At 39.1% G+C, this 8887-nt stretch overlaps 1 long non-coding RNA gene across 1 annotated transcript in view; it reads left to right on the top strand.

Moving 5' to 3' along the window:
• The first annotated feature begins 831 nt into the window (after positions 1-831).
• Positions 832-8887, top strand: part of LOC129408537 (uncharacterized) — a 57431-nt gene continuing 49375 nt past the window's right edge. Inside the window, exon 1 of the long non-coding RNA XR_008632007.1 lies at positions 832-1277. This is a non-coding gene — a long non-coding RNA (uncharacterized LOC129408537). The remainder of the gene's footprint in view (positions 1278-8887) is intronic.

Below are 8887 nucleotides of genomic sequence, written 5' to 3'. Positions count from 1 at the left end.
ATCTGACGGACAGGTGATGAGTGACGGCAACTGATCCAAACACCAGGCTCTCATGACATAACAATAACCAACACTTAAACTAACTTGGATTAACCTATATTAAAACAACAAAATCTATAATCAGTATTTCATATAGCTTCTTGTATGCGTGGCCAAACTAAAAATGTGTAACTTTGTACTAAGACTTTTCTGTGTAGTATTTGTTGGTATTCAGAATACAACTACTTTTCTAAAACCAAAGGATTAAATTGTAATATTTGCGAGTACTATTTACTGTTCACCAGTAATTTTCAGAAATAAAGGGCAAAAGCTATTGTGGTTACTGTGATTTTAACTTCTCTAATCAGTGTAAATCTGTAACAAATGGTGAAACAAGTATTACTGCTGTTTTAATACTAGAACTGCAGTAACACTGTAATTTAATGCAATCCAATTTATACAAGTATCCAAAGTATTCTGAAAACAAACAAAAAAGTGCAAAATATATTGTATTGTGTAATTAAACAGTCTTTTTAAAACAAATTTTTTTCCCCAAAACTTTGTCTTGCATGTAAAACACGCAAGATGGTGTTTACACAATATACATTTGCAGGTTTGACAGAAATTTTGTGTATTTAAAAAAGCAAAAACTGCAGAAAAATAAAATGTGAAAAATTGCTCGTTGATGTAGCCTTTGCAACGTGTGACCCTAAACGCAAAAACTACATTGCCCATGATGCTTTGCGCGACTACGTTGCTTCAGAGTAACATGTGCTGCCTCTTTCGCTCCCACTATGGCTCAGTGTGTATGAGGCGATGGACTGGAGCGCATCCCATCAGGACGTACGCAGGAATACGAGTGGGTGGATTAACGACTCAGTGGACATGTATGACCAACTTTCATTTTTGATTCCCAGTGGAAATATCGATGTTTACTCGCACTTATTCAAAACGGACCTAAGGATTTTACGCACAACGGATTATATAGTTTCTGGGACGTGGAGGTATAACTTCATCGCGGTGGGAACAGTAGATGGATGCTGTACTCCAGCTGTGGTCTTGGTGGATACATCGGGATGTCCCGTTCCAACACTTGCCCGTTTGTGCACTCAGGTCCAACTGCTGGACGTGCACAATACGTGACGCGTGCCACTGTCACATATGACCCATTTCGTGAGGTCCTCAGTTCATTTTGGCCCAATGACGAATAACATCCTTGGATATAGTCTATTTGAGAAATCTGTCCCTCGTAGTGGATAATGACACTTTTACCGCACGGGATTATCATGGCCAGTCAGGTAAGCCAAAGATACTTTACAAATCCCCAAATCAGGCTTGTGTGTAACGTATTGTGGATTTTTACCTCTACTTTCTTTCAGTAGCGTGAACTATAGTGAACTGTCATAACAGTTATTTAATCATAGACTGTAAAGTCTATCCTCTGAAAGTAAAGTGAAGTCATAGTTTTTTTGTGGGTAAAAGTCCTAATGATGTGTTAAGTGACTCTGACCTGTCATGTAATGCTTGTCCCATTTGGTGCACAGTCTGCTCCTCTGTGTGTGTATTGTACAGTGTACAGAGAGGGGTGTGTGTGGTTTGACAGTGGTTCCTCATAGGTTCACGTCCACCTGTTGTGCCACAGTGCAGTTATTTATGAAGCCTTTGAACACCAAGCAGTCAGTCTTATAGTTTTGAACTGTAAACCTGGCAGTGATGTCTGTCATGTCCTGTAGAAGGAGTTCCAGACATGATCTGTCCATACACCTGTAGTGCCAGGTGCACACAGCCCTGGACTGTGTCAGACTTGAGCACTGAGTGCAGCCAAACACATGAACAGTGTGATACAGTGTCTACAGTGGGTTGGTCAGTCGTCCACCCACCTGTTTCACAGTGGCTTCATTCAGGTGAGACAGGGGCAGGCTTCAGCTGCCTCAGTGTGAGCTGTGTGCCAGTATAGTAAATCTGCTGTTAGCTGAGAGACTCCACATCTTCATAATGTGTCCCTGAGATGAGGTCAGATGCCCTCATACAGCTGTCCAGCAGAATGCCTATACATAGAGCAGTACAAGTGTCCACTTCCCTGAAGCATCTCTCATCAGCTCCCACATCTCCTTCCTCTGGAATAAAGAATTCCATCTTTTGTTGGTCAGGGACAGAGCCCCACTATATGTGCGTATACAGCAGAGTGCACAGACCAGGCTGGCCCTCCTCTGACACTGACCCCCCCACACTCCCCACCATTAAAAATCTTCTCCAAACAAGACCCCCTTTCTCCACTGAAGAGGGACCCTCTGTCTAATGCCAAGTGACTCTCATGGCCAGCATTGACGGTGGGACACTTGCTGGACAAAGGGAGCTGAAGTGTCAAATAAACTCGGTCAGAGCCCCCGACACACAAGAATTCCTTTATGTGGCACCCTGGGAGGGAGACAAAGACGGACTTTGTGTCAGAGAGCGGGCCTTGACTAAACACCAGGCCTTTTTTACTCCTCACAACTTGTGCCTCTTCTTCCTCCTCCTCCCTTTGTGCTTTGAATGACAGAGCGGGAGCATGTCTGTTGACCTGACCTGGTCGTCCTTAGTCTGTCCTGCACACAGTTATCACTACCACAGAGACATCAGTACATCAGTAGGTACTCCTGTATGTGGTCAAACAAACTTAGATAATATATTGGGAATGTTGATCCTGCAGCTCAAAGCTCAGTGGAGTGAGGTTAGGATTCAGACAGCAGGACTTGACTTTCTCACAAGCTGCCCATGCTCCCTGTGCTGTCATATGATACTCTTGTGGTGAACCGCATTAGTGAGCTGATCACACACAGGGTCACAGTCTGACAGCCCTGCATTTACTGCACTTAAACCTTAAACGCTCTCAGCACTCTCTCATGTATTACACAAATTATAGTCCAAAATCATACACTTTAAATGACACATTCTAACTCTCTTCTGTAGACTGATATTGTTATAACCACTTAAATCATCACATACTTTATTCATCATCACATATGATATAGTAAGTAAACATATAGACAATATTTTAACATTGCACTTACTATCACATAATTAATTAAAGAGATCTGGGTATTGTCCTTACTACTGTAAATAAACTTAATTTGATAAACAGAATTGACAGGTCTGTGAATATTATGAGCTATGAATTTTTCAGTACAAGCCTTAATATTCTCGTTACTAACCACACATTCCTGCACTGACAACGTGGCTCGGGCAAACAGATCCAGTTGCTGTGGTCAAGTGTTAATAGTCTGTTTATGGGCTTAAGTGGAGTGGTAGTTAATCATATCCAAGCCAAAGTGTCACCATGGAGCTTGTCACATTGTTTGAACCTAGGTAGCTGAGTGAATGACATGGAAACCAACTTGATGTCCAGCATAAATTATAACATAATTTATACCGTTGCTCTTATATTGTATGCATTCCCTCAGCATTACCTCATGTAGTTCTAAATTACATGGATGAACTACCAAATGTAATGATAACCTATTAATGATTTCCATGAGGTTAGTGCAAATCTGTTGTGCGCCTCTGTATTTGTTTGCATGGGCAGTGAAGTTTGTCCGAGACTGAAGAACTGTCATTTACTAGTAGTGCGTGAACAATGGGGAGCTTGTCTCCAGGGTGGTGGGGGTAAGGGGGGTGCGCTGGGGGGCCGGTGGAGCCAGGAGAGGGTGGCCTGAGCTCGGACCAAGAACAAGCACCAGTCTGATGGAGAGAACTGCTGACCCTTACTGAGCAAAATGACACCTTTGTTTTGGAGGTGTATGTGTTTATGTGTGAGAAAGAGGCTACTGAGAAGAAAACTAGGTGAAGTGATTTTGTTTTTTTTATATATATAATTTTAACTGTTCTTTACTCCTTTATATTTCAAGTGTATGCAGTTCTGACCATGGTTTGACAAGGGTTGTCTAAAGTATTGAAAATCTGATGCTAATCAATAATAAAACTTGAAACTTGATACTAATTTTTTGTATTGATCCTCCTTTGAATTATCAATACAAAAAATAAACAGGACAATTTTTTTACCTTTCCTGAACAGTTTTAATTTACTACAGTAACAGCCTTGAACTTTATCAGAAGTAGTATTAGACCACATGGTTACACAAAGAAAGTACTATTATATTGTGTTTAAAATGACTGTTGTGTTTATTATAATTGTGGTATCAATGTTGGGCCTATTTTATAGAATCAAAATTTCAGTTTTGGTTATATAAACATATGACTAGCTTAAATGAGTGGTAAGGAGAGGATATGACTTTTTAATAAAATCAAATGGCAAATCACTATGCAAATGACTGAACTTTAGTAGAGGGTTCCTGGTTGCTGCCTCCAAATGGAAAGAAGATTTGTCATAAATCATAAATAACACAATTTACTGTATTTGATGTGCCTAGCATTTCAAATCTTTCAATATGCTGCAAGTACATGCAGACATGTCCAACCAAAAACCTATAATTCCCAGTGTCTCTAAAATGTATTATTACCCAAACTCTTCATTCTAATTATACATTTGTTATCTGTCATCTGCCAATTGATGTTTATAAGGCAGATATTGCAGTGTTGTTGTTTTTTTTACCCAGGAGGTCAAACATAAAGGCTTACAGGTATAATGACTTTAAGATCGCTTATAGATAACCTTTGGGGAAACCACAACATAGCCAGCGAGTGTTTGCATGTAAGTATGATGAGGAAGCTATTAGGAATTTGACTTTTCCCACAACAGTCAGCCTGTGCGTGAGAGAGCTGCAGGAATTTTCTCTCTTTAAAATACTGCCAGAGATTTTAGTCATTGATTGACAATGATGAAATTTCCACCAAGAATATTCCAGTAATTATTTTCATTCACTTTCATGTATTGGGGTGATAAAAGTTTGAGTGTCAACACACACCTTACCTCACAATGGTCATTCAAGGAATAGATTAGGACTAGGCAATATGATTTGCATCCTCCTGATTTTAAATCTTCTTATGTCATGTTACAACCTCAAAAAAATAGCTTTCAGTATTAATTTACTGAACATAAGCAATACTGACTTGTGTAGACCTCTTGATTAAGAAGATCCAAGCATATCAATGACAATTATGATTGACTGAATCTATATCTCAATTAAAATCCAATTCATTGCCAGGTCTTACCCTTAATACAGAATATAGTATCAAACACTTCTCTTTTTCAAACTCATCTGATCTTTCTATTATTTATCATTGGGCCTTTATTACTTTTGCACAAACATTTTCTGAAGCTTTCTATAATTAGTGTAAAACATTTGGGTGTTGGACTGTGAATATTTTGAACGATATCTTACTTTTGCTTTAAAGATTTTTCTAACCAAAGAAATACGGTATATTTTGCATAAAGCTATCCAGTAAAGTCTGTTGTACCTTGGACAATTTTACAGATCTACCTCACATTTAAAAACAAGTAAATAAATAGAGCATTCTGGTTTAATTCCAATAGAATGAATGTATAGAGGACAGTGTCTTCTTGGTCTTCTTGACTTGTTTTTGACCCCCACTCACTGGTCCAGAGCAAACAGCAAAGACACACAGTACAGCACAGTGCATCTCTGTCAGTGTGGGCCCACAGAGATAGACAGCAGCCTATTGAGACAGACCACAAGGAAGCTACACATGCACCTTCCAACGCAGACACTGAGGTAAACAGACTCAGTGGCCACTTTATAAGGTACACCTGTTTTGGCACTTGGACATTCTGCAGCCTTGTGTACCAAAGAACCTGGATGCTGCTGCTGTCATGTGATTTCTTATTGATATTTTTAAAAATTACATTCAACGTGTGAGATATATCGAACTCTATAATCTAATTCGGAATGATATTTCTGCCCCTTGTGGTTAATTTTATGGTAATTTCACATTTTCTGCTAGATTTGAACCTTAACTTAGACATAAAGATGATTGTTTTAATATTATCTGAATATTGCTATTGAGATAATGCAAAATATGAAGACATTAATTTGTCAATATTGTCCACCCACACAGAAATATGTGTTTACGTGGTATTTGAACTAACTTTCACCTGAATGCATAGCAGCAGTGAGTTTTTTGCTTTTTGTGTTGGCTATTCATAGGTATTATACTTTACATGCCAATCATTCCAACTTGCGTTCCAACTTGAAAACATACTTTCTGGAAGGTAATTTCTCTTCTTAGTGCCTCTGTTTTTGCACATTCCTCCATGAAACCTTCTCTTTTCGGGTGTGGGTTGTCAAGGCGACGTCACCACTAGCATCGTCACATACACAAGTAAGCCATCTTCATTCAGGGTGTGAGCAATTCTTTTTACTCCTTTACAGGGCTGCTGGTTGGGAGGATAAAGGCGACATTTTTGGGGTGAAGGGAAGCGTGAAATTGCCAGTTTGACCTCCAGGGGGACGCGTCAGACCACCAAGCTTTTCAGACTTATGTGTTCGGAAGACTGGCAGCTATTATTTGTACACTTTTATAGGAGGCGTTTAACAAATTAAACTCATGCAATTAAATGTCCAGTATAATTAAAAAGGATTTGGTACCTGTCACATAAAAAGCTAACTAAAATGTCCAGTGATTTAAGCATAATCACAACAAAACTGGAATGGGGAGAGTATGTTGCTATGGGTGGTCATTGGAATAGACTTGAATTCATTATTACTGTTAAAGAAATTGTCTTATCTTGACATTTTTTGCTGTGTTGCTCCAAACAGTCCATAAGTGTTATGGGATTTATTTAGGCCTAAAACCCTCCCTCAGTTGGAGCTTGTTGGGCTGCATTTATTTGACTTTGCTCCCCTCTAGTGCTGTAAGAATGTAAGAACCAGAAAAAAACTTGAATGCATTTCTATTCTTGGCCACTAAACGCAGCAGCGCTAAAGAGTCATAAAAGTGCTTGAGCCAGGACCTCCGTCTCAAACAGCACAGTCAAGTGACTCACCCCTTATCCCTGGATTTGTAACACTAGCTAGACAGGATGTCTTGGTATTTTATTATTTATTATTTTATATGTTTTCTAGTCTTTTCCTAGGTATAGTATTGTTGCTGTCTTGTTGTCTTGTTTTTTCAGGTTTGTCTTTTGTCAAATTGCTATTGACGTTGATATGAAGCATTTTTGTCAGCTGAAATTGTTTTAAATGTGTTGTATTTGTTTGGACAGCTGTAGTCTTTGTGTAATAATATCACATTTTAATAACAGGCCTATTTCTGTATAAGCCTACTGTGTCAAAGAGATGACAGTAGAATCTCTATACCAGGCATGTCCAAACTATGGCCCGGGGGCCAAATGTGGCCCTCAGACAAATTTTTCTTGGCCTTTAGACTTCCCGGTGAATTGGCCCAAATTATCTTGCATCAATTAAAAAATAATTTTTTACTGAAAGTTTTTTGAAAATCTGTCTTGATAAAGCTAATATTTCATATTTAGTGTTTGGTTTTAAGGATCTTAGCATGAATAAAGTCTGATGGCTGATTCTAACATGTTAAACGTGCAGACATTTCAAGTATTCCCTGTACTGAGCACCAGTCTACGACCCTCGATCGGCCCTCTGCTTCATCTGTTTTTAGATATGTGGCCCTTGATGAAAAAAGTTTGGACACCCCTGGTCTATACAGTAAACAATATCTGCAATTTGACGATTGCGCTTTTGTGAATGTTAATGAGGGAACAGTATAAACAGTTTAACTCCCTCATTACCTGGAGTTGTGTTTCTCACATGTTATATCATTAGTCTGTCTACGTCTCTTTGTTTTGTTTTGTTTTGTTTTTTTTGTAGAGAGTGCAAAATCCAGGGCATCCAAATGGTTCTGGTTAAAACACCTTTTTTAAGTTTAAAAGCAAGGTGAAACACTTCTGTATTTCCACATGACATCACAGGGTGGAACAGAGTGATTTCTGTTTGAGAGAAGAGAGCTAAACTTGCAGGGTTTGTGTGTTAAACATGTGTGAAACTAACACAACTCCAGGAATGTTTGTGATGATCCAAAAAACTTTCTAACAGGTCAGAAATAGCTTAATGTGGGGCCCTTTAAAGGTGATGCTTAGCTCCCACTGTAGCCACAGCTTTCCCGTGTTATACTTACCTCAACAGAACCAGAATCATGTCTTCTTTACTATGTAGCTCAACTGCTGTAGTAGTATGTGCTGCACTGTTGTAAAATAAAGCCACCACCAGAGGGCACTGTTGCCTCATAGAAGCACCATCGTCACCCAGAGCCTTGGAAGTCTGCCCCATGGATCTATTAAAAATAACAGGGCAAGTTCAGTATTGTCGTTGGATGGTAGTGCAAGTGCCTCGGTTTGAGAACTCTATTTATCTACTTCCCCAATACGGAAAGAAAAGAAGAAGAAAAGAAGAAAATCAATTCTGTGTTTATCACGTCTTTTGTTTCTTAGGTTAAAGCAAAGGAAAAAAACAAACAAAAAAACACTCTAAATGTAGTTTATTACTTCTGCTATGTTCTCCGTTTTGCTAAATAGTGTGACAGATTTTGCATTACATTGTGTTCTGGGCAATACACATTTAACTGAATTGACAAATTATGCATGAGTGTATTCTAATTATTTATTTTGATTTTGATGGCTTGTTTCCTTTTCTCCTACTGTTCTTGAACTTTGCGCGGCTACACTGTAATTTCCCCATTGTACAACAAATACAGGTTAGCGCTATCGTATCCCAAACCGGCCCCTCAAAAAAGTTTTCCCCCCTCTTGATGATCCACTAGATGGCACTGTGTCCACATAAAACTCACCTTTCCCTGCCCAAAGTCCCAGCCACACCGCACTTCTAGCTCTTACTCTGTGATCTGCAGTGTAATAGCAGCAGATTGGCATTATTATCTTCTTATTGCCCCTGATTGGAGCTCATCTCTCTTTGAAGATGAAAGATGCCGCGCTTTTGTGTGT

The sequence above is a fragment of the Boleophthalmus pectinirostris genome, unplaced genomic scaffold, assembly GCF_026225935.1.
Source record: "Boleophthalmus pectinirostris isolate CB_2022bp ecotype Guang Dong unplaced genomic scaffold, ASM2622593v1 HiC_scaffold_17, whole genome shotgun sequence".
NCBI classification, from domain to species: Eukaryota; Metazoa; Chordata; class Actinopteri; order Gobiiformes; family Gobiidae; genus Boleophthalmus; species Boleophthalmus pectinirostris.
Note: the sequence above shows the minus strand (reverse complement) of the source record. Positions and strands in the feature narration are given on the sequence as shown.